General features: G+C 42.6%; 1 long non-coding RNA gene across 1 annotated transcript; it reads left to right on the forward strand.

Moving 5' to 3' along the window:
• Positions 1-21,818: 21,818 nt before the first annotated feature.
• On the forward strand, positions 21,819-22,901 carry LOC121051441. Its single transcript, XR_005805734.1, has 3 exons — positions 21,819-22,051; positions 22,195-22,274; positions 22,716-22,901. It is a non-coding gene; the product is annotated as an uncharacterized LOC121051441 (long non-coding RNA).
• Positions 22,902-25,809: the final 2,908 nt, after the last annotated feature.

Here is a 25,809-nt window from a genome sequence, read left to right on the forward strand (position 1 = left end):
AGCGGCCATTATTTTTTAGGACCCTCGGGATGACGAGGAGAAATATGTGAAAAGGAGCCTATCAACCCAGAGACATCCTTGAGGGTTATCAGCATCTCCGACGAGCACCCTGAGCGGATGGTCCGCATCAGCACTCAGCTAGCCCCAGAGATAGCTGCTGAACTCACTCAATTTCTACGTGACAACGCCGCCGTCTTTGCATTGTCCTACGCTGATATGTTGTCCTACTCTGGTATGTCGGGCATCTCCCCTGAGATCATCACACACAAGTTGAGTATCAAACCATCCTTCTATCCTGTCAAGCAGCGGCAAAGGGCCTTCGATGAAGAGCGATATCGTGCAATAGGGGAAGAGGTCGCCAAGCTTCAGGGCATTGGGTTCATCCGCCAAGTTAATTACCCTCAGTGGATTTCCAACTTGGTCATGGTCAGGAAGCCTAGTGGAAAATGGCGGATGTGTGTGGACTTCAAAGGTCTTAACAAGGCATGTCCCAACGATATCTTCCCGCTACCCCGCATCGATCAATTGGTTGATGAAACCACCAAACACGAGCTGCTCAACATGATGGTCACCTTCTCCGGCTATAATCATATCAAGATGCACCCCAGCGACCAAGAATGCACCACCTTCACCACCGACAAAGGCTTATACTGTTACAATGTCATGCCTTTCGGTTTGAAGAGCGCCGGTGCAACTTACCTGCGGTTGATGAATGTCATGTTTGCTAAGCATCTCGGCAAGATCATCGAGGTATACGTAGACGACATGCTGGTCAAGAGCATCAAAACCAGGGGACACATGGCAAACCTCATAATCATATTCGCCATTCTCTTGGCTTATGGTATGCGCCTCAACCTAGAAAAATGTTTCTTTGGCGTCACTGCTAGCAAATTTCTGGGCTACATCGTCAGTGAACGGGGCATAGAGGCCAATCCTGACAAGGTGCAAGCCATCCTCAACATGAAGGCTTTGGAATGGAAGGTACACGTTCAGAGCCTCCAAGGCAAACTAACCGCTCTCTCTCAGTTCTTCTCCAGACTCACTGACAGGTGCCTCCCATTTTTCAAAGTTCTGAAGAGGACCCACAAGAAAGAAATCGACTGGACCCCAGACTGTGAGGTGGCGTTCCAAAGCTTGAAGGAGTACTTGGCAGCAGTCCCACTTCTTTCTATTTCGGAACAGGGTGAGATACTATACATCTACCTAGTGGTATCCCCATCAGCGGTAAGTTGCGCCATCATACGACGAGAGGATCAGGAGGAGCTCCCAATATTCTACACAGGCAGAGGTATGGGCGGAAACAAGGTATACCCCCCTGGAGCAGCTCGCTCTCGCACTCATTGTCGCCGCTAGGCGCCTCCGCCAATACTTCCAGGCCCACACAATTCATGTCTTAACAAACCAGCCGCTGAAGCAAGTAATGCAGAACCCTGAACACTCCGGGAGCCTCAGCAAGTGGGCCATTGAGCTCAGCGAGTTCGACATTGACTACAAGCCAAGGACCTCCATGAAAGGCCAGGCGGTGGCAGATTTCATCGCTGAGCTCACCGAGCATCAGGATGAAACCAACTTAGGGGCAAAAGAGGCCAGCACAGAAATGGTAACCGCTGGGGAACTAGACCCCCAGCAATGGTCAGACTGGAACCTCCACGTTGACGGCTTCGCTTGTGCCAAAGCCAGCAGCTCCGGAGTCATCTTGACAGGACCAGGGGGACTAAACGTGGAATACACATTAAAGTTCAATTTCAAAGCCTCAAACAACATGGCGAAGTATGAAGCTCTCATTGCCGGCTTACTCCTCGCCATCGACTCAGGGGCTGACAGTGTCTACATATTCAACGACTCCCAGCTAGTCGTTAACCAGGTCAACGACAGCTTACAGGCCAAGGACCAACAGTTAGCTGCATACTTGAGGTATGTCAAGACACTCCTCAAAAATTCAAATTTCACACCATCACACAGATCCCTAAGGAAAAGAACGTCAAGGCTGATTCACTGGCAAGACTAGCATCAACCCAACCACACCAAAGTCCAGCGGACACAAGGGTGGAGTGCCTTGACAAGCCAAGAATCACCAAAACCCTAGCGTAGATTTTCAACATTGAGGTCAATCCTAGTTGGATGGATGAAATCATCGAATATAAGCGCAATGGGACACTGCTAGAGGATAAGGTCGAGGCACGGCAGCTCAAACGGAGAGCAACCCGCTATAATATCCAGAATGGCAGGCTTTACCACCAAGGATTCACCCACCCCAACCTCCGGTGTCTGACCCAGGAGGAAGGAAAGGTCGTGCTAGCAATGATACACGTTGGATAATGCGGTAACCACTCTGGCACCAGGTCTCTGGCCAATCGCACGATGCGGCAGGGCTACTTCTGGCCCAATCTCAGCTATGATGCCAGAAAGGTGTCAAGGTCTTCCCACAAATGCCAACAATACGCTGACCTCCCCTATGCCTCGGCGGAAACCCTGTCAATCATCATTTGCCCATGGATCCACTCCACGTGAGACCTAGACTTGCTTGGCAAATTCCCGACTGCTAAGGGCCAGTTCAAGTACATCATTATCGACATTGACTACAACAATAAGTGGATAGAGGCGGAACCGCTGACGGCAATAACTACTGCCAAGGTAACTCACTTCCTCTGGAAGAACATTTATTGCCGCTACGGCGTCCCCCACACAATCATCACAGATAACGGCACACAGTTCAACAACAAGGAACTCATATCTTTCACCGCTAACCTGGGCACCAAGATGAGTTTTGCATCTGTCGCTCACCTTCAAACCAACAGCCAAGTTGAAGCAACAAACAAGATAATTAAGAAGCTGCTAAAAAAGAAGCTCGACGACGCCAAGGGTTTATGGGCGGAGAAGCTCCCTGAAGTTCTGTGGGCCTTCAGGACTACCCCAACTTTCGCCGCCGGTGAAATACCGTTCTGCATGATGTTCGGAACTGAGGCCGTCCTACCCATTGAAGTCACCCAAACTACCGCTAGGGTCCAGGGCTACAGCTCCGAGACCAACGGCGAAGGCATCAAACTCGACAAAGACCTCCTCGAGGAGAAACGCCACAAGGTCCATTTGCACAACTTGCAAAACAAGCAACGGGTATCACGTTTCTACAACGCCAGAGTCAAAGCCCGGAACCTCCAACTGGGGGACTGGGTAATGAAGGAAGTTATTCCACCACCAATAGCACTCCACCCAACTTGGGAAGGACCATACAAAATAGTGGAAGTCGTGAGCCCTGACACCTTCTACTTAATGGACAAGGATGGCGTCACAACGACCCACCCTTGGAATACCGAACACCTTCGGTATTACTATAAATAGTTGTGCCACTACCCAAGAGCATCTTGACTCAGCTAAATTTTTGTTCAATATTTAGCTAAGGGAAGCTACCCAATGGGTACAACCCCACTTTTGTAAACGCTGATCTGTCAGCTATCAATGAAACGAGGAATTATTCAAACCATTGTCACCAAGTCCAAGCACAAGAGTTAACTGGAAATGCCAATAATATTCAGCGGACCACGTCCACTACATCGTGCACTTGGAACAATTTTAATTCCTTTAATGTTTCGTTAATTAGCAAAAGCACAAGTTAAAGCTTTGGCGGCATAGCAACGTTCAACCAACGCAATCATTAAACAATTCCACACTTGGAATAATTTCAAGGGCAAATAGCAAATACTTCATATATTTAGGGTCAGGACTCCCCGCCCAAAAATAGTCTTAGAAAAAAAAAAAAAAACCTCAGCGGCATTACAAAAAGCTACGGAGCTGTCTTCATGGATTGTTGGGTGTAACAGTAACACTCTCTTTGCCCACTAGCGGCTATGGATTAACCAGGCGACATGTCTGATCGGAACCACAGGCGGTGGGACTCGACGTCACCATGGTGCCATCCTCCCGAGTGTGGGCCGCTATGAACTCGGCACGGGACACTTCGAATTGGGTAGGAGGTGGAGTCCGCTGAGATTCATCCGTAGGTCCATGACCACTCTCGCTACTGCCAGAACGGGCATCTCCAGTCTGAACAGCGGCAGACCCGCCCACTGGCACAGGTAGCTGGCTCGACATACTGGCAGACTGGGATGCTTTCACCCAGTCAATAGCACCTTTCTGGTTCAGTAGGTCCACGTTGGCAGCGGCACCAGCCTTCGACGCCTCCTTCAGCGCTTGCTTATACGCCGAGGACTTCTTAAATTACTCGACGGCTACGGCCTCTATACGACTCCTCTCACTCCCCAGCAGGGCAACTTCATCCTCGAACCTTTTCAGCTCCGCGGCTTTGGTGGCAGAATCCTGCTGAAGGATCTCAACTTTCTTAGCCTTCGCCGCTAGCTGATCCTTTAGCAAGGCAATGTCTTGCTCCAACTGGAACACGCGGTCGTTTTGCTCGATATCCTGCTCAATGGCAACACTTAGCTTACTACCGGCATCCAAAGCATCGCACTCCGCCTTGGTCAACCGCCGCTCAGTCTCCGCCAGCTTGTCTTGGGCCTCCTGCAACTCTCTCTGGAGACCATTGATCTCTCCCTCAGTTGCCGCTCAATCCAAGGTTGGCTCAATGCTGCCAGGAACTGCTCGTGCAACCCAACAAAGAGATGTCCAAACGCCGAACTGAACGGCCACTGCTGAACGACCGTCGAGCGAACGGTCCCATCCAACCCGCCTAACCCGAGCCACTCGCAGAGATGGAGCAAGAACTTCCGCTCAGGATCAGTCAGAAACCCTGCATAGAAGGAGAATGAGTCTAGACCGCCCTGTAACACCTCCCCAGCCACAATCACAGGCTGCGTAGTTTGCTTGGCCTTCTTCTAGCGGTGGGCCCAGATAGTCTCCTCATCGATGACCTCATCTCCCTCGTCGACGTCATTCTGCCACCACTTCCTTTGAAGAATCGCAAGTGTGGCACCAGCGATGACAAGCCTCGAGGTTACCTGCAGCTCCGCCGCAATGGTAACGGGTTCCCTTCCTGACACCACCCTATCCTTCTACGGCCCACAACGGTTGGCAGGCACTCTCTCCCTTACCTTCTCGGGGGCGGCCTGCACCTAGACCTATAAATGGACCGGATTTGGATCGGATCGACCTAAATCCAAATCCGTTTACTTAAAAAAAAAATTTGATCCAAACCAGCTCCGTTAACCCGGCGGATCGTTGATAGCTCAATCCAAATCCGTATCCGCCGGGTTAACGGATACCCAATCCACTAATCCGACCCGTTATAATTTCAAATATTTTAAAATTTTAAATAGTAATATTAAATTTATATCATGATACCTCATAAGATATTAATAAAATATTAAAACAACATGAAAAGTATCACCAAAAGTAGAATTATATTATCAACATTCTTAATGCTTCTTGGAATCTTGGGTGATAGACTGTCCCTTAGATTTCTGTAAAAAATTTGTATTAGAAATTCTTCATATTTTATATTTTATATTTTTAAAAAATAATAATATATTAATAAAAAAATATTTTATTATTACAAAAAGGGGCCGGATCATTAACGGATCGGATCGACCTAGATCCGTATTTGATCCGTTAAAGAAACGGGTTAACGGATTCGGATCAGGATCATTAACGGATCAACGGATCAAGACTTTCTATCCAAACCCGTCCAATGGTCACGGATCTGGAGCGGGTCCGGATCAAAATCCGATCCATTTACAGGTCTACCTGCACCTTGCTCATGTCGGCAGCCCCCCGTTCTGCGCCAATTTTTGCCTGAACCACGGGCGAACCATCAGCGCCGAGTGAGAGTGGTGCAACATTGGCATCACCACAGGAGTCTCTGACTGGCTCACCGCCAGTGTCTGTGGATAGACGCGGCCCAGCGGCGTACATGCCCTCCAAAAAGTTGTTAATTTCGGCACGGTCCATGGCTTTATCGAAGGCGTCACGGCTCGCTTTATCTAGACAAGCACAGCACTAGTCAACATATATAAAAAAAAAAAAAAAAAAACTGAAGTAAATCACAAGTTGGCGGGAGATACTTACCGAGGGTTCACGTCAACTGCAGGTCGACCAACAACTCCTAACCAATGAGCAGGCGAAGGTTAAGAAGGTTGCGGTTCTGCCAACACCCTTTGATCCTCACTACCCGGCACTGCTCCTCGAGCGTCAAATTAAAACGCAAGCCTCCTACAAAGAAAAAGAGGCAATGATTAGAACAAAAAGCACAAAGGCATCATACAGAAAATCCGCCAGATATTGTCAGCGAAGATTGGCAACAACTACGGATCGGTTGAAACTCCGACTTGATCCTAAATGTCGGTGCCCCATCGTTTGCTCCTGCGTCGTACTCCCACCCCGAGGTCGCAACGCAGAAGGTCCCCCGCTAGGGAGACATTGAATCCTTCAAGTTCCCCATTAGCTTCGGTGCCCCCTGTCGGCTAGTGAGGTTCACCTGTCTGCTACACCCTTGTCGCCTCATGTAGACAAATTCTTAGAAATGGAGTCCCTCCGCCACAGTCTGCCCTTCAAAACCAGACAGACGCCAAAGCGAGTTCAGCGCCATCAATAGCCGCCACATATTAGGGCAAATTTTCCTGAAGGCAAGGTCGAATTCATACACTAGGATCTGGAAGTTGGGGAGTAGTGGAAAGGTGACACCTTGGCAGAAGATGGCCTCATGAATGGCAGAGTACCCCGCCGGCAAAATAGAAGCCCTCTCATTAGCGATTGGCCGGCGCAACTTCACCACGCCAGGAAGGCAAAAACCCGCTTCAAACGGCTGACCGCGGCCACAGTCATCGGCCCTCCTACCTCATCAACTGCGGTACCGTCAAGTAGAACCCAGGCTGATTCTATCTCTTCACCGCCAGCCTCTCCCCCCTCAAAGGAACCACTAGCGGCGCTGTTACTAGCTAGCCTCTCCTCACGACGATGGCGGCCGACGGTCTTCCCTCTTGCCCTGGAACACTCAGTGCACCCGGCACGACCCATTACCACTTCCCAGGGTATGGTTTGTAGCAGCTCGATATCTAGCGGATCGGATAGTGAGGTTCCTGCATGGGCAGACGGACGTAGCTAGTCAATAAATATCCTATCCGCCACGCTCAGCGACACGTCAGACTCGGAATCCTCACCGCTCAAGATCTCTACAACGCTAGCCATCACAAACCCTAAAACCCATGTCAGTTAGTTCAACAACGATCTAAGCTAACCCTATGGAAGTTTTCAATCAAGAACATCAAGAACAACCATACCCAGAAAATACCACCACAAGAACACAGCTCATATGCATCCAAACCCCAGATTCGACCATCTAGACAATACATAAACCCCAACTCTCTCCCAAAACATGTAAGTCCATCCCCAAAAAATCATTCTAGACCCTCAGCACACACAGGGATCGACAGAAATCACTTCAAACGGCCGAAATAGAAACTGACAGAAACAACAAAAAAGAGACGAAGCTCAGATCACCAACCAGAAAAGCGCTAGTGCTGATGCGCGTGGGGATATCCCTCTTCACTCCAATGGACCCTTTTCTTCGGCAGACAACGATCTCACTCGATTTACAAAATGAAACCCTCGAAATCCCAGACAATAGAAGAAAAGCTTGAACACAACGACTTAGGATTTGAAGTGAAGAAGATGGCAAAACCACTGTGGTTTCCCTCTCTGTTATGTCAACATCAAACCAATCTAGGCCGTCCACTGAAAAACGACAGCCATACACGTGCCCCACTACCGCACTTGGATTAAACTAAGTTTTGGGTATAAATATTCCTTCGCACAGTTCAACAATCAAGATAGTTCCAGAAGCATTGAGCTCTCTCAACCCGAGAGAGAGAGAGAGAGAGAGAGAGAGAGAGAGAGAGAACCAGCAACCAGTATGGAAGACCAGGCCAGAACCTTCGCTTCTAGCCATATCACGGAGGCAGACCACCGGCGTTCGCTTCGTCTCAACGACGCCGGCGCACCTCTGGCCACGGATCGTCCATGCACGGACCGTGGAGAGAGATTCGAGCTCAGAAGCTTGAAGCTTTCCAACTTTTCCTGCGACTCCGGCCACCGATTTGGCTTGCATTTGGTATGGAAATTCATCTTCTCGCCTTTCTCTACACATTAGATCAATTATTTTTCGAATTGGATCGAGTTTTGAAGATTTCGTTTTTGGGTTTGGTCTCGGGTTGTCGTGTTCTTCGACACCGGCGACTTTTCCGACCATGCTGGGCCCGGTTTTCATCTTGGCTGCACTTGTGGACCAGAAATCAAGAGGCTTGCTGGATTATTGGCGTCAAAATCCTCAACTCATCAGTTCCGACAAGAAGTTCAGTAAAGCGGAGCTTGATCAACGTAGACTTTCGAAGGTATAATTCCAAACCTTGAATTAAAAGGTTGATCTGGTGATGTTTCTGCCTTGGAATTATGGTTACTGTTGCCGGTTGGGTTTGGTTGAATTTGTGAGATTATGTTGTGTGGCTATTCGATGTAGCTTGCATGTACAGAGTAGATGCTTATGTTTTGGTTCGAATAGATTGTGGAAAGTTTGAAAAAAAAAAATGGTCAAGTTATGATCCTGGGTGTCCTTAGTATTTTGGGCACACCTTAATTGAGAATGAAATAGGTTTTAACAACTCAAGTTTTTCACCTCAAGAACATTTGTAGCTTCCGCTGTGTTTATACAAAAAGTTTTTCAAACAAAATGCCTAGCGGTTCTCTTGGATATAAATCGAGAGTTCAGTTTATGTTTTAGAGACTCGCGGCACTGTAACGAGCTCATGCTGGTGAGGTGCAGCTTGGGGAGTTACACATGTTCTTTTCGCAGATGATGCTATGGTCTTTTCACAACACAGGAAAAGAAGTTTAATTTCTCTAATGTGCTTCATGGAGGAGTATACCCTAAATCTGGTCAGTCGGTCAACAAGGAAAAGTCTCAACTTTTTATTGGCAAGTCAGCTCTTCATAAGCAGGAAGGGATCAAGCGAATTCTGGATATTGAAGTGGGTAATCTTCCCTTCACATATCTTAGGGTTCCAATTTTTAAAAGCAGGCCAAAGTCGGAGTATCTTCTTCCTATTGCAGACAAGTTTCGGTGTGAGCCAAGCTCTTGGAAGGGTTTTCAGCTATCTCAAGTTGGGAGGTTGCAGTTAATTGATTCGGTTCACTACTAGAATTTTTCTTATAGGACACCCTCCTATAAGGATGTCTATTGTTCACAAAGGCCACCAATGTCTTCATTAGCCACTATGCAGACATTAAATACATGACAGTGGTGATTACCCTAGTTTCCTTTGTAGCATAGAGCACCAAAATTGAAACGGTGCCTGGTTTTCAACTCAAAAGAATGTTGTCATGTCAGCTACCATACACCAATTATAGTGTTAATAGCCAACTGTTAGAACAATGTCTTCAAATGCCACATTATTAATATATATATATATATATATATATATTTATATATATTAAATTAAAACCATTAAGTAGTGGAATAGATCAATTATGTCTACAAATGTATTCATATACATCATCACATTCGATCAAAATCTAAAGTCGTAATAGATATGTAAATACAACTTATTGCACTAGCTTCACTCCTACAATAAGTTAATCAGACGACACTAATCACACAACAGAACTTAAATCATATGTTGTGTGTTTGAGTAAGCCTGATTGTACAATGGTATTAGGGATATTTTGTTGTCTGAGTGTCAACAAAGTGATAACTTTTTTATCAAAACTACATTGCACAACGGAGTTAGGTATTGTCTGTCGTCTGAGTGTTACAAAATTTAGCGGGGCAGATTTCCCTCCACTTTGGAGTCTTGGTTGGCTCTTAAAACATTGAAATTTGGGCTACTAGGTACAACGGGTTTCATTATCTCCGTTGCGTGATTGAAAAACTAATCACCAAAGTTTAATGAAGCTTGCTTGAATGTCATCTCCTAGATAGGCCTAGTGCAAGCTGTTCTAATTGTACAACAGATTTAAGATTTTCTGTTGTGTGAACTTGGAACTTGGCGGCAATATTTTGAGCCAAAATGTTGTAAGCACCATGTTTCCCTCCGTGATTTCACATTTTGATTTTTTAGTGCTGCATTCAGACGACAGTCAATAAGATGCCAGTTGTGTGAATAACTTTGAAAATTTTTAGCTAGGTTTAATTTTGCCACATCGTGTCCAAAAGAAAGGGAAGAGAAAAAAAACATAGCCCGGCCTCCTCTCTACACTCGACACTCATGAGCTCTCTCTCGACCTTAGACCTACAAACCCATCTTTTTTTAACCCTTTTCCAGCGAATGGATTCGATTTCATAAGAGCCTCTTCCTTCCCCTTCCTCACCATCACCCTCTTCTCCCTCACTGTTACCGTCCTCAACAGCCTGAGCCTCCTCCTGGTTTTGGTTTTTCTCCCCTTCCCGTGGCTTGCATTCCGGCATCAAAGCTTTCATCAGTCCTCTTCAGCTCGTCGGTTATCTGTGCCGAACAACCTGTAAGCAACTTCTCTTCGCTTTCTCAGATTTCCTTTTCATTGCTCCGGTTGTTGCTTCAACTAGATTTGGAGCCTAAAGCGTTAAATCCTTGAAATATCTGAGCGCCTGAACTTGAATTTTCGACGAATTAGGGTTTTCTTCATGTCATTGTAGAGTTAGACGAGTGTAATTGAGAATGAATCAATTGTTATACACTAGAATTAGATGGGTCGTGATTGTTAGGGTTTTACTGATTGTTGATTTTTTCGTTCTCTACCTATTTGATATAGTTAGGTGGTTCTCATTTTATGTTCACATTGATTTGGAGCTGATTATATCATCAATTGAGTAGTTTCTGAAATTTATACCATGTTTAGTTGGCCAGGAAACTAAGAATCAGCTTGTCATTTATTAATATTCTATCGGATGCTTCATGTTAGGGCTGGCCTCGGGTCAGTTCTCCAGTTTCAAGTAGTGAACCCGGAACCGGAACCGACAAGTGATCATCGGTTCGGGTTTGATGTTTTTTTTTACCAAGAACCGATATAGAACCGAAACGACCATTCTCGGGTCATTTCTCAATTTTTCAGTTCCAATATCAGCTCGGTTTTTAGGTTTTTCAGTTCCAATCTCAGATCAGTTCCAAACTTGGTTCCTCAGTTTTTCCATATAAAACACTGCTTTTCAGTTTTCAGCAGTTTCTAGTATCCAGTTTTCCTGATTTCCATACATACATTCAAATGATTCAATATTGCACAATCTATTCAATCATTCAAACTCAACATTATCTACAATCTACATATTCAACAATCAACATCAACATAGCAAATAATCAATTTCCTACAAACTCCCAAACTATCAAAGCATGAAAGATGAAACTGATGAAAGCATTAAACCATCAAATACTCAAAACTCTCAAACTGTCAAACACTCAACACTCAAGCAATTTCCAGCAATACAACTACAAACTGAAATAAGCAATTTCCTGCAAACTATACAACTACAAACTCAAAATCTGCAAACTGCAGAACTGCAAAATAGCATATTACAGAACCATGCAAAGCTACAAGTCTGCAATAATACACATTCCCAGCAAATTGCAGCAAATAAAAATAAACAATAGAGCGAATAGACTGTCCAATTTGAACAATGCAGCTGCGTCAATTTGCAGCAAACTAAAATAATGAAAGTCTGAAACTAAGCAATTCAAAGTCTCAAACTGAAACAAATAACCTAAAGTTGAAATAGTTTATCAATATTTCATCAGTGCACAACTGCAAACATATTTCCAGCATGGCTTCCTCTCCCTCAATGCAACAAGGCTTCCAGCCTTCTATCAATACTAAATCTACATAGAAAATTACAAATCTGCAGTCAATGGTATAGAATAATTTTAAAAAAATAAAATTGAACTTCAAATGAAGCAAAAATGTTCAGACCTTTATGCAGCCTTGATTGTTGAGTGAATTTGATCATCTTTTCTGCTTTTTCTTCTTGGTTGTAGGGGTTGAAGCCGAAGCCTCAGAACTCTTGATTTATATATTGATTAATAAATCGATTGATTCTATTTCTTGTATTTTCTATAGTATAATTGAATACTTAAGATCAAAGAAAAGTTATATAATTTAACCCGAAAGCAAATGTATAACTGCACCATACGGAGATAAAATGAGAGAGATGAGCAAGGATTATTGTGCTGTGGACATTGTCGAAGAGAAAGACTAAAAGCAACTGTCGTAACTCCCTTAAATACAGAAATAGAGGGTAGTGTTAGGGGGAAGAGGCTAGGAAAACCAAACATAACTGTTCGAGTGAATATAAACATTTTATTTTCTCCTTTTGGTTGTTGGCTTTCTCATTGATAATCAACAAGAGGTCAATAATAAGTCTTTGGTTTCGGGTATATTTGCTACACAACTACTAGTTTTCAACGAAAGTTGGAGATTGGTAATCTCCCTATACTATTTATATACTTCACATAAGTAGCTTCTGAAGAAGTTAATGTCCTTTCTTGATTATTTATATACTTCACATAAGATGCTTAAGTAATAAACCAATACAAAGACCAGAGCTTCATTACCTAAACCAATACAAAGACCTCAGTCAACAACAGATCCAAAACAATGGAATAACAGTGTATTATTTAGCAATAAACAAAGCTGTTCTGAATGCAGAAATGGAATACTAAAGACAGATTGATCGATCAACAATATTCATGGACTCTGGAGCTTACCAATTTCACTCAAAGTGCTCACGGGAAGAAATCAGAGGCTAAACTCGTTGGACTGCACAGCTGCACTCACTGCAGGACTGGGTTCAAACGAAAACGAAAAAGTGGTCAGATTTCATGGGCAAAGAGTCATGTATTGAAATTGCAGAGCGATGAGAGAAAAATGAAAGCTTACATTGAGGCATTGAGCCATGGCCAACACAAATCGAAGACGGATCGAAGACGCAATGGTCAACACAAAGCTTATATTGAGGCTTGAGCCATGGAAAACACAAATCAAAGACGCAGAGGATCTACTAAATCATGCATGTTTCTGGGTTCCAGACTTTGAGGGAGGTCGTCTCGCTCGTCTGGGTTTTGATCATAGGATTGCTGAGAGAGTGAGAGTCGTCTAGGATGGAGACTGAGACTATGAGAGAATGAGAGTTTGAGCCTTTGAGGGAACTTGGGAAGAGATAATTTTTAGGGTTTTGATCGAATGGATAGGAGATTATGAGATAAGATGGAAGGTTCTGATGGCATTTTGAAGTGCCTGATCACATGAGAAAGGGTCTATTTTACAGAAATAAGCTCGGCCTTATTATCCAATTATACACTGAAATCTGTATTTCGGTTCCAAGGAGGTTTTAAAATCAAGCACCGGAACCGAACCGAGTAGACATTGCAAGGGACCGAATCGAGAAAAATGCTAACACATATGTCGTAGAACCGAACCAAACCAAACCGACACTTTCGGTGCGGTTCCTCCTGTTTTACGGTTCTAAATCCCATCCCTATGTTTCAGTGTTCAGTTTATGTTTGGAGGTTTGTGATTGTGAAACATTGGCTATACAGGACGATGAGCATGACATGGATGTTGATACTGCAACTTCTGCTACCCAAGTTCCCAAGAAACATGCCTCGCCTGAGCTAGAGATTTAATGCTACTTGCTGGTGCTGATTTTTCTGATTGATCAGAAAGAATACAGTGAGGTAATGAGTATTGTCATTGTTACGTGTGGGTCTTGTAGTTTAAAAAGAAACTGGGAGCATTTGTGTTTGTAATAACATTTGGGTTGTGGTCTTGTAGGCTAAAACTTGTGCCACAGCTGGCATTGCTCGACTAAAGAACATGAATAGGAGAACTGTTGATGTCCTGGCATCAAGGCTTTACTTCTATCACTCTCTTAGCTATGAATATACAGGTGATCTCGCAGAAATTAGAGGGTGAGTTGTAGAAATTATGAAAATTTAGTTTTGGTTTCTTCAATTTCGTCTTGATGATGATTGAAAAGTTGCAATTTTACTATTGTACTTTATTGCTCTACAATTGGGATTGGTTTGGCTCAGTAGTTCTTGGTTCCTGATGAAATCGTCACGGCTGTATGCAGTCCATGCATTCACATGAGTTAGAAATATTGCATTGTTCATCGCTTATGGTTTCTAATGGTACTACAGTACTACCTAGATTTTCATTTGGCAAATAGATTGGAACTTTTGTACATAACTTACTATAAGCATTTCATAGTTTTGTGATCTTATAACTATTTCTTACATCCAAATTGCTTAAAAAACAATTGATCTTTACATAGATGTTATTTCTTAATACTCAGGTTCCTGATGAAATTCTAATCGACAGATGTGTTGGAAGGAGGCTAGACCCAGTTACAAGGAAGTTATGCCATGTCAAAAATTTCCCACCAGAGACTGAGGAAATTAAAGCAAGCAAGACTTCCTACCCGGCCTGATGACACTAAGGAAAAAGTAAATTGGCATCTTACATTTTACTCTCTTGTTCTTTATACAAGCTATCTTAGGCTGTTCTCTCATTTGCATATGTATGGCTTCATTGCAAAATCGAATTCATCATTAATCCATCGTTAGGTCTTACATTTGGTTGCTGACATGTAATTCAATTTCCGTTTTCATCTAGGTGAAGTCACGTCTTGAAATATACAAGAAAAATGCAGATGCGATCTTATCCACTTACTCAAACATAATGAAACGGGTAACTTAGTTACTATTCTCATTTTTCCTTTTATCTGTACTGTATGAATATGTGTAAGCAGCTTGCACTTTATCTCTTGAATACACAGATTGATGGAAACCATCCTAAAGAAGTAATTTTTGGAGAAATAGACTCCATTTTGTCTCACGTGCTGAACGATAAATAAAAGAAGAGGAAATTAGGTACTTTATGAGTTTTCCCTAAACTAGATGATTAATATTCTAGAGGGATGGTGTTAAAACTTGCTATGAGGTATTATATCTGGAGATGAGTTGTTCTCATATACCAATGCAACTTTCTTTTTTTTTCTCTGTCTCTCTTGAAGGAGATTGTTGATTGGTTTCTGATGACTATTTTTGAAGAGAACCATGATCTAGTATCACGCAGATTTGAAAACTTACTTTAATTTGGCTATTTGTTTTGTTTCAGTGAGTAGTTTAAGTCAGTCATCTTTCGTCCAGGTAAATTTTGGCTATTCTGTGCAATTTTCCATGGTTTTCGATGTCCAGATTATATTCAACTTTTTGATCAATAGTTTTTGCATCTCCTTTTATATTTTGCTTTTGCAAATTGACAGATAAGTGGAGGGGAGTTCCTACTAAATTGAATAACATCCCACACTCTAGAGACATCAGGAACTATTTTTATGATGATGTACTGCAAGCCACCAAAAGATCTATAAATGATGGAGGAATAGATTAAAGGTTTGCTTTTGTTTCTACTTAAGACGCATAATTGATATATGTGTGCATATATATGTGTATATAAGTCTGTATTTCTACATGTCGGCATACATGTTAGGATATTGTGCGTACATCTCTTTGTCAAGTCATGTGGTTATTCATGTAATGGGGCTGGATTAATTTGGCTTCATGTGTCATTCCATATTGGCAGGTGGAGATTCATATTCCAGAGCTGAAACATTAACATGATTTTGCATCCTTTATGCCTTTTGGAGCATGCTATGTAATTGTCATGTGTGAGCCTTTGATTAAAACTTCATCTTTAACGCAAAGTGTGTATTTGAACTCAATTAGCTGGGACTAGGGAAACTGAAATTAGTTAATATTGGTAATCATAGTTTAGGTGTTCTGCAGCTTCTGCAACTCAGTTACTAGATGAACAGCGAGGGTGTTGGACTTAACATCTCTTGATTTGATATGCTAGAGACATGAAGATGAGCTAAGAGAATCTATTTCCAACTCCAAAAAAGAGGATGAGCTAGGAGTGTGATGGAAAATCTGATTATATTGTTATATAGTAAACATTGGGTGTTGACTATTGTCGATCCCGAACAAGAAATTGTCTATTTTATGGATCCTATGAGGAGGCGATTACGCACTGGAGAATGGGTTTCCATTGTTGATAGGTAAGTCACAGTCATACAAGTTTGAATAATGCATGTTGGGTAGCATAGCTATTTCTTAAAACCTGATTGTGTGTGCATGTGTTCTGTTTTAGTGCAATATCCATGTATAATGTACACAAGGGCAGGAAAGGCCAAAGTTCACCTGTATGGAAAAATTTATCGGTATGTACATTTTGGCTATGTTAGATTCTGGAATGTTTAGAAATTCGCTATGTTGGATTCTAAAATTTGCTATGTTGGATTGTGGAAGCAAATTTGGATTAGGTTCCCATGATTATTAATTTGGATTCTTTTTTTTTTTTGCTATGCTGGATTTACTGCTTTTAGGGTATTCCTCCTCAACCTAACAGCAAGGAGTGTGGCTACTTTATCATGCAATACATGAAAGACATCATTGAGGATAAGGACTTTTCATTTGTTAACAAGGTACAATTAAAGCTTGTTTATTCTGTTTGTGTTCCAATGAGCTTTTTAGGGTAATTTTAACTTGGGTTACTTGAATTTTTTTCAGTGGGAGAGGAGAAGCAACCATGTTTATACCCAAGTGGAATTGATGAGATGAGGAATGAGTGGGCTAGGTTTGTGGTTAATAGATACGTGTAGAAGCCATCACATATGTTTTTGGAAAGCATGATGATTTTTTGCTTGTGCTGATAGATATCGATCACATGAAACAATTATCAGCTTTTGATTTATGCATGCATTGGTCTAGCTAGACTAGGAATGATTTCTTTGTTTGTTTGGTAGTTTAATTATCTACTTTGGATGTTTAGTTGTACTTGACAAATTCAACTTATATAGTTACACTAATGATATGGATCAATGTGGCTTTATATGTATTGTTCATTTGGTAATATGTACTATTTTTGTGGTAATATACATGCAGCATTGTTTCTGGAAAATTGTTCCAGCTAGTTAGGTCATGATTGAACAAACAATAGTTCATAACCAAGTTGTGAGAACTAAGCACAAACAACGTACCCTAAAATAATCACAAAACTGGTTTATAATGCTCACACAATGGTTGATAAAAAGAATATGTTGTCTGAGTACTCCTCACACAATTTGATAAGGCAATCTCAGTTGTCCAAGGTTCAGTCATACAACACAATGCAGAATAATATGTTGCCTGACTGTAAAAGGATTCAAAATTAAGGCTTCTTGTACAATAGTTACTAGATGTTAGCCAATTCGATTACAATATTCACACCACAGTTAAGACAATATAGTTGTTGTGTGAACTAACAACCAACAACAGAAAATAACAAAATTCTGTTGTGTGAGATTCATAACACACAACAGAAATATAATTATCCCTGTTGTCTGAATCAATCAACAGACAAGAGATATCATTTCATTGTAGTTGTCTATTACATATCTCAGACAACAAATAACAAACTATATGAATCTGTTGTGTGTTATGAATTTCAAACAACAAAGAAATCACAACTGTTGTGTGTTATGAATCTCAGACAACAGTAAATTTCATTTTTTGTTGTCTAAATGGCCATGTCAATGCCGAGACATCCCCGCGCATGTCATGCTAGGCACATGCCTGCTCAAAATTCGCACAACGGAAATAATTATCTGTTGAGGAAATGAATATTACACAACAACGAAATCACCGTTGTGTGATTTTTCAATCACACAACACTCGTTTAGACCACAGTGAGACTAATCATCACACAACTCCAAATCTCTGTCATCTGATTAACTTATTGTAGTAGTGCTTATCCGAGAATAAAGAAACTTATTGCAACTTACAAAGCTTAAACCTACCAAAAAGAGACATAGTTGATGTTTCATTTACTGGTATCAACACCAAATCTTCACCAAGCTCCAACAAGGCATTATTTTGCACAGTAGTCTGACATTTACTTTCATGCCTATCCAAAGTGTTGCGAAAAACTTGTTAAGTTCATCTGATATTCTCTCTGCAGGTAACAAGAGAATCCAGCCTAGCTTGCGAGCTCCATATTTAAAAGCACTACATTTTCGATAGAAGCTACCTGCAGAAAACACATGAATCATTACCATGTGACAGCACACAGAGTGAACGAGCAGCTAGTAGTTATAGTTCTCCAGTAAAATTTCATGACAACAACACACAGAGAGAGAGAGAGAGAGAGAGAGAACAGGGGAATACCTCTATTGACACTACGACCAAGGTGGTTGTTCTCTTTTAGTGGATCAATTATAAGGAACAAACTGGTAAGTTTGTCTCACACCCCTTTAATGGTACACAGTTTCTAATAAACTCTTCACCTATCAGTACATCATCCCCTCTATTATCTGGTACTTCAACTTCAGAGAGAGAAGAAACTCAGAGACCAGGACAATACAAAAGAGCCATCCAACATTACAGGCACAAGAGATATCTCTTACCCATAATATCAGGTAGGGAGGATTTGTAAACTGGTCCATTTAAACTTACACAGTATTTCTCCCAATCAAATTTGCTGAAGTAATCCAAAAATCTGTAGAGGATCTACAAAACAGTGACACATATTAAGTAATGTGCTTAAACAAGGCGATCAAACTTAAATGCTTTACCATGAGAAAATGATCTGAATTCTCATAATGGAGAATAGAGCCCTTACCAGTACCATAGAAAAATGAAAGTAGTCAGTTTCACTACTCAAAGCAAGAGATAAACCAAATGTTTGCAATAGATTATTTATGGCGTATGTACCTTCAGTGACTTGCCATGACACTCCAACTATAGCACTTTTAACACTTTCAATTACATGACCCAATTTGATAATCTGATTCCCCAAAAACATAAGGTCGGTTGATGAATGTCCTAATTAGTATAACTAGCAATGCAAAAATTATAAAACAATAAAATGATAGACATTAAACTCAAGCTGTGCAGCTAAAAAGGCCTTGACTCTCTAGGAAAGAACAAAATACTATAAGCTGAGCATATAAAAAAGCCTCGATTCTCTATAAAAGAAAAAAATGGGGGGAGTACCACCTTCAAAAGAAGGCAATTGCTTATCTTCTGTTTGATTGGTTCCTCCACTAGTTGCAGCCAGCATAATAAACAAATTATTGCAACCACTGAACTCCAATATCCAAATGAGAAACATTTTATAATTGACAACCTGGGAAAACAAAGTTACTTTCAAGTTTGCCCTTATCTTCCTCACTTTAGACAATGCATATGCTGATGCTAGTGATATTCATGACATGGGGGTCAACAGAGTAAATTAGATAGCATGAAATATACAGAAGCATCAAAAATGCATAAATCATTCCTAGATCGATACACATACTTGAGCATTGATAAATGAGACTTGTGGAGAAATTCGAAGAAGCTACTGCTAGCTAGAAGAATAAAAAATGAAAAGGTGAAATTCTCACATAGTCTTGAGATGAGAAATCGTTTAAGGAGGTGCGTGTGGGGCGTCCTGCGCAATCCAAAAACTAGAAGTCAGAGAAGGGTGTTGAATCCGCCAAATCGAAGCCCCAACAGCATCTGATGATCGATCATTGTCGAAACCCCCGATAGAGAGCATCGGATCCCGAATTCCTTGATCTTCTCCTTGAAGGCTAGATATAGATATAGAGGAGAAGATGAAGCAATCCTAGGTGAGCGTGGTTACAGAGGCCAAACATGGACGACGTCTCTGAGAAGATTCAGCCTTCAATCTCATTTCAAGAGAGCTAGGTCATATTTTGGTAAAGTGATCCAGAGTGCGTATTGTGGATATTGGGTGGGTTTCAACTTTCAAATACAATAAACAAAGTATAATTTTGGAACAAATTTTGGTTTTCCTGTTATCAACCATTCTTTTCATCTGACCAAAGACAAAGACCCATGCTTTTACTGAACAAGAGATGTAATTTGGGGCAAAACCCGTAAATATTTGTAACCAACCAATCCCCAGCGTACCAATTATGAATAATTTAATCAAATATGAGCATTGGGCCACCAAATGTTGGTGGCCACCTATCAAATTACACGGTGCAAAACTGTTCAACATGCACACCAATTCAGAATAGTGCCCAAAATTGGTGTCCTATAGCCCATTTTGTAGTAGTACGTGGTTATTCAAAGCCTCCTCCTAGTCTTCAGTTTTCAAGTTTATGCTTGGCCAAAATCTCTTCTATCCAAGGTGCAACGCTGGATAAGGAATTATTTTTGGAACGGTGACCCTCTAAAGATGGTTCTGCTTTGATTGCTTGGAATATTTGCTGCACTCCCAAAGATAGGGAGGCCAAACCACCAAGAATATTTTTAGACTCAACAGTTCTCTTCTCTTAAAGCGGGGTAGGGATGTGGCTACCAAATCTTCCCTTGGCCATCAACATCTTTTCTCCACTCCAGATTCCTGACTGATGGCTTATCTTTATTAACTTCTTACAAGAGATATTCTGTGTGGTTAGGTCTCAAACATTTGTGGCCTACTTTTTTACAGAATGCCTATTGGGTGATTGGAAATGGTCACACAGTAAGGTTTTGGAAGGATAATTGACTCTGGAAATTCTTTTTCTAATTCTTTGAATATTGAGGATGAGCATCTAAAATTCCTAGACGACAGAGTAAGTGATTTTATTGTTGAGGGTACCTGGGCCTTGCCAGATTTTTTTTGCTCTATGTACCCAGACATTGCTCATAGCATATTGCAGACCACCCTTTCTCTGAGTAATGATGAGGAGCAGGTCATTTGGATGGGAACGGCTTCTGGTTGCCTCACGGCAAAAGATGCTTATGTTTTTCTGACTGGTAATCTTCATGACTCAAGTTGGGGTAAAAACATTTGGCATGCGGCTATTCAACCTTGTAAAAGCCTAGCCACTTGGAAAATTCTCCCTAACAAGATTTTAAAGGAGGAACTTCTTTAGCGCAGAGGTGTTCAGTTGTGCTCAAGATGCTCTTTCTGATTTAAGGCAACTGAAACCACTCAGCACTTGTTTTCATATTGTCAGGTTATTTTGGGATTGTGGGACAGGCTTGCTAGTCTTTTTCAAAGAGACTTTGATCCGGGTATGTCTTTGACGGATTATTTTAAGGGCTAAATAATGGTTACTACCCTTTGATTTAGGTCTAAAATCAATTCAGTTCTTGGACTTCTAATTTCATCAAAAACACCCCTGTACTTTCAATTTTGATCTAATAAGTCCAATTCATTTATATTCTGTTATAAGTTCAAGTTATAGTTCCATTATTTGTTGAAAAACTATTTATTTGATAAATTTCTAATAGTGGGACTCACTCCAAAATTGATTATGCAAGCCACCTCAACACCACATCATAAAACATAGGTCATATATGAACCACGTCAACAAGTTAAATGACTCAATTGTCGGAAGACAAACAAATTGGACCTATTAGATCAAAATTGAAAGTGCAGGGGTGTTCTTGATGAAATTAGAAGTTTAGGGACTGAATGGATTTTAGACCCAAACTACAGGGTAGTAGTCAGTATTTAGCCCGTATTTTAATGCTTCTTTACTACTTGGCTTTGGCTCTTCTACTAAATTGCTTTGGTTTACTGCAGGTTGCAACTTATTATGGTGCATCTGGTATGAGAGAAATCGGTTGAGATTTAATGCAGGAGCCTTTTGCCCAAATCGCTTTAGCATTTTTTTCTCTAATGTCCTCAAAGATTATGCCAGCTTACATGCAAGCTCAACTACTAGCAATCGCCCTATTTTAGGCTATTGAGCTTCTCACCATTGCGGTCTAAGGCTCCTAGGTTTTTCCCTATCACTTGGGAGCCCCCTGATCCTCTAGGGTGAAGGCTAATACTGATGGGTCATTCAAAAACTTAAACCAAGCGGGCTCATGAGGGGTTTTCTGTCGTCATGATATGAATTTTTTAGGTGCCTTCTCTAAAAAAGTTGAAGCTTATAGTGCCATTGAGGTTGAAATCCTTGCTTTTTTGGAGGCCTTGAAAATTGCATGGAATAAATGGTGGAATTATCTATGGCTGGAGATAGGCTCTTTGTTGGTTATACATTATTTTAAAAACCCAAGTTTGGTTCCTTGGAGATTGCATACTCATTGGAGGAATGGTATGTATCTTGCTAATCAATTGAACGTCAAAGTGTCTCATATCTATCGTGAGGGGAATGTTGTGGCAGATGCTCTTGCTAATGATGGGGTAGATAATGTTGGTGATTTTCGGTGGAATGATGCTCCTCACTTCTTATTGCAGTCTCTTAGCTTTGATGCATCATCAAGATTTTCTTACCGAGGAGCATGACTTCTCCTCTACTTCCTCTTCTTGTTCATTTGGTACGGTTTGTTCCTTAGCTAGAGTTTCTTTTACTTGTGCTCTTTTACAGGGCTTACGCTTTATGCCCTCCCTTGTTTGTACAGTTTCTTTTTCCATTAATAAGCACGGGTGTGGAGCTGAGTCTCCTAACTAGGCTAGGTTCCAGACCCCTTATATAAAAAAAAAATATATATATATATATATATAAATAAAAGTAAAAAGCTCCACAACTCAATGAAAATATTAAACTTGACATTCCCAATAAGAGAGTTTTTTACATTATCAACAAGATGTTTTTTTACATTTCTAGTGAGATGACATTTCATACTTTAAATAAATTCTTGGCATAAAAAAAACAAGGATGCTTTCCAGGAACACAATGTTGTTCAAGGTGGAATATAACTAAGATTTTCCCCCTTTTAACAACAAAATCCTTGGCCAAGAACATGGTTTTGATGGAGCTACCATCAAATTCGGCAAATGACATCTACACAAAGAAAAACTTACCAACTCAGCTCAGCTGCGATTCTGGAACAATTTGATGCATTTCCGGGTGATATCCATCATTGATGGCTGGGGTTGGGATCACGGCTCCACTGCCTTTGTCTTGTGATGCCGTCTCAATCCCCGAAAAACCAGCTTCTTTCATCCATTGTTAACGTTAGGATCCGTGGGGATCTCTAGTTAGCTTTAGAGAGAGAGAGAGAAAGAGAGAGAGAGAGAGTGACACGAGATGTATAGTGGTTCGTCTCCCGCCATGGCGGGAAACTACGTCTACTTGAATGTTATACTAGTGTGTTGAGCCTTGCGGCCCAAGGGGATTACAAAAGATGTAATGGGATTGAGATGGAATGAATGAATGGTGTTTAAGTGGGAGGAGAGTTCCTTTTATAGGGGAAGGAGGCTCCCTCATTTACATTTTCTTAGATGTGGGACAAGCAACCACCATTTCTAGTCTAGAAAGCCTATTTGTGAAGGCATGTTGGCAAGGCCGGAAAGGTGGCTTCCCGGCGACGGATTTGCGACTTCCGGATACCGTAGCGTAGCTTGAACATAGGGCTACAAGATGCAAGTAGCGGTTGGGCCTTACCGTGGCTTGTGGGTGTCCCAAAGAGGGTGTTACTTATGCTTGGTGATGTAGTAAATACTCCATATTGTTGGAGGTATGTACAAATCCCCGAAGTCCCCAAGTAAGAGGACCTTCTTGGTTGGGGAGTTATAATCATGAAGTTACCAAGCATAAGTAAGCGGGCGGCACGGAGCCCCTACAAGTCCCCGAACTCGGTAAGCAAGAAGGGACTCGTTAACCTGCACAACAAAGACAAAAAAAAAAAAAAAAAACAGGCCTACGTAGAATGCTCGTTGCATTGGGCAACAAATGTGAGTTGTATGGATATGCGTTGGCATATATGAACGTATGGGGTGCGTGATACATGTTGATGCATATACGCGAATGGTGCCGAGTACGATCGATTATGACGTACAAACTCGAGAACGCGTATGGTCGTGTGAGCGTATGGATTGCATATGATAAATGTAAGTTGCATGAGCGGTGCGAAGGTGAGCGTTTGTAATTCGTGAATGATGAATACGTGAACGCTTGTGTCTGTTTGGTTTTCGCTCGTATTAATGGAACGCGAAAAGAATTTGATTTGTCGCGGTAGGTAAACGACAAATGGTAGAAAAATTCAATGTTCCATTAACGTGTGGTGTGTCGAGTAGACATGAGCGTAAAGCTCGATGATTGCCGGGAAGGCATGAGCGGAAAGCTCGTGAGCGGGAAACTCGGGGTTGCCGGGAAGGCATGAGCGGGAAGCTCGTGGGTTGCCGGGAAGGCATGAGCTGGAAGCTCGTGGGTTGCCAGGAAGGCATGAGCTGGAAGCTCGTGGGTTGCCGGGAAGGCATGAGCTGGAAGCTCGTGGGTTGCCGGGAAGGCATGAGCGGGAAGCTCAAGGGTTGCCGGGAAGTCATGAGCGGGAAGCTCAAGGGTTGCCGGGAAGGCATGAGCGGAAGCTCGAGGTGCCGGGAAGGCATGAGCGGGAAGCTCGTGGGTTGCCGGGAAGGCATGAGCGGAAGCTCAAGGGTGCCGCGAAGGCATGAGCGGTAAGCTCGTGAGCGGAAGCTCGTGGTGCCGGGAAGGCATGAGCGGAAGCGCGGGGTGCCGCGAAGGCATGAGCGGTAAGCTCGTGAGCGGAGGCTCATGGTGCCGGGAAGGCGTGAGCGGAAGCTCGGGGTGCCGGGAAGGCATGAGCGGAAGCTCGGGGTGCCGCGAAGGCATGAGCGGTAAGCTCGTGAGCGGAGGCTCATGGTGCCGGGAAGGCGTGAGCGGTGAGCTCGGGGTACCGCGAAGGCATGAGCGGTGAGCTCGGGGTGCCGCGAAGGCATGAGCGGTAAGCTCGTGAGCGGAGGCTCATGGTGCCGAGAAGGCTTGAGCGGTGAGCTCGGCGGTGCCGGGAATGCACGAGGGCGAAAGTCGGCGGTGCCGCTGAGGCACGAGGGCGAAAGTCGGCGGTGCCGCTGAGGCACGAGGGCGAAAAGCTCGGCGGTGCCACTGAGGCACGAGGGCCAAATGCTCGGCGGTGCCGCTGAGGCACGAGCGCGAAAAGTTCGGCTGTGCCGCTGAGGCACGAGGGTGAAAAAAGCTCGGCGGCGCATTAACGGGTAGCTCAAGGTGATGCCCTGAGGCATGAGCGTGACCGTTGCTAATTATGCTGGGCTGTATGTACAAGTCCCCGAAGTTCCCAGTCAAGGAGGGTGTTCTTGCGGGTTGATACCAAAGCGTAGCTTTGTGCCGTATATCAAGCATAATTAATGCGAGTGCGTTGTCCATCTAGAATTGGTTGGAGCGAACGCTTTTGCCCTTTCGGGTGGGCCCCTGCCAGGCCCTGCGAGGAGTCCCCCACTCCTGGCTATAGACCTCCGGATGGTCGGAAAATTGTTTGATGAGGGGAGCTGCACGGAGCAGAGGGTGTTGGGTAGCGAGCCCAATCTTTGGTACCCAAGCGTCGGGGTTAACTGCCGGATCAATGGCTGCCGTGGGCTGTGTTAACTAGTCCCTTTGCTATTTCTCGGAGGAGAAACTTGACTGCAATGCCGCGTAGCGGTCATTGTCATTATGAGGCGTTGCCTTACCGCTTGGCGGTTGAATGAAAAATGATAAACACATAGAGCAAGTAATAATATTTTGTTCGAGTGTCCCATGTTTATTTAATTGAGTTGCAATTAAAAAATAGAAGCATGGCATATGTGTATAGCATGTACTTGTAATGTGGATGCTAATATCATTTTTGCATTTTTTGTAGATATGCTAAAGGATCATTGAGATCGGTATGTGAAGCATGGCATGTCTAGTATGTGAGATCTAGAAAGTGTTGCCAAATCTATGAAATGTTGTAGGCATGCTTAAAAGTTATGGAAGCATGTAAAGATATATCAAGTGTGATATTCTATAAACATGCTTAGAAGTAGTAAAAGCATGGTATTGGCATGGCGGTAGCTCAAATTGAAAGAGCGTAAAAGATAAGAGGAAGGCACTTATCTTATGCCGATTTGAGG

The sequence above is a fragment of the Rosa chinensis genome, chromosome 2, assembly GCF_002994745.2.
Source record: "Rosa chinensis cultivar Old Blush chromosome 2, RchiOBHm-V2, whole genome shotgun sequence".
NCBI classification, from domain to species: Eukaryota; Viridiplantae; Streptophyta; class Magnoliopsida; order Rosales; family Rosaceae; genus Rosa; species Rosa chinensis.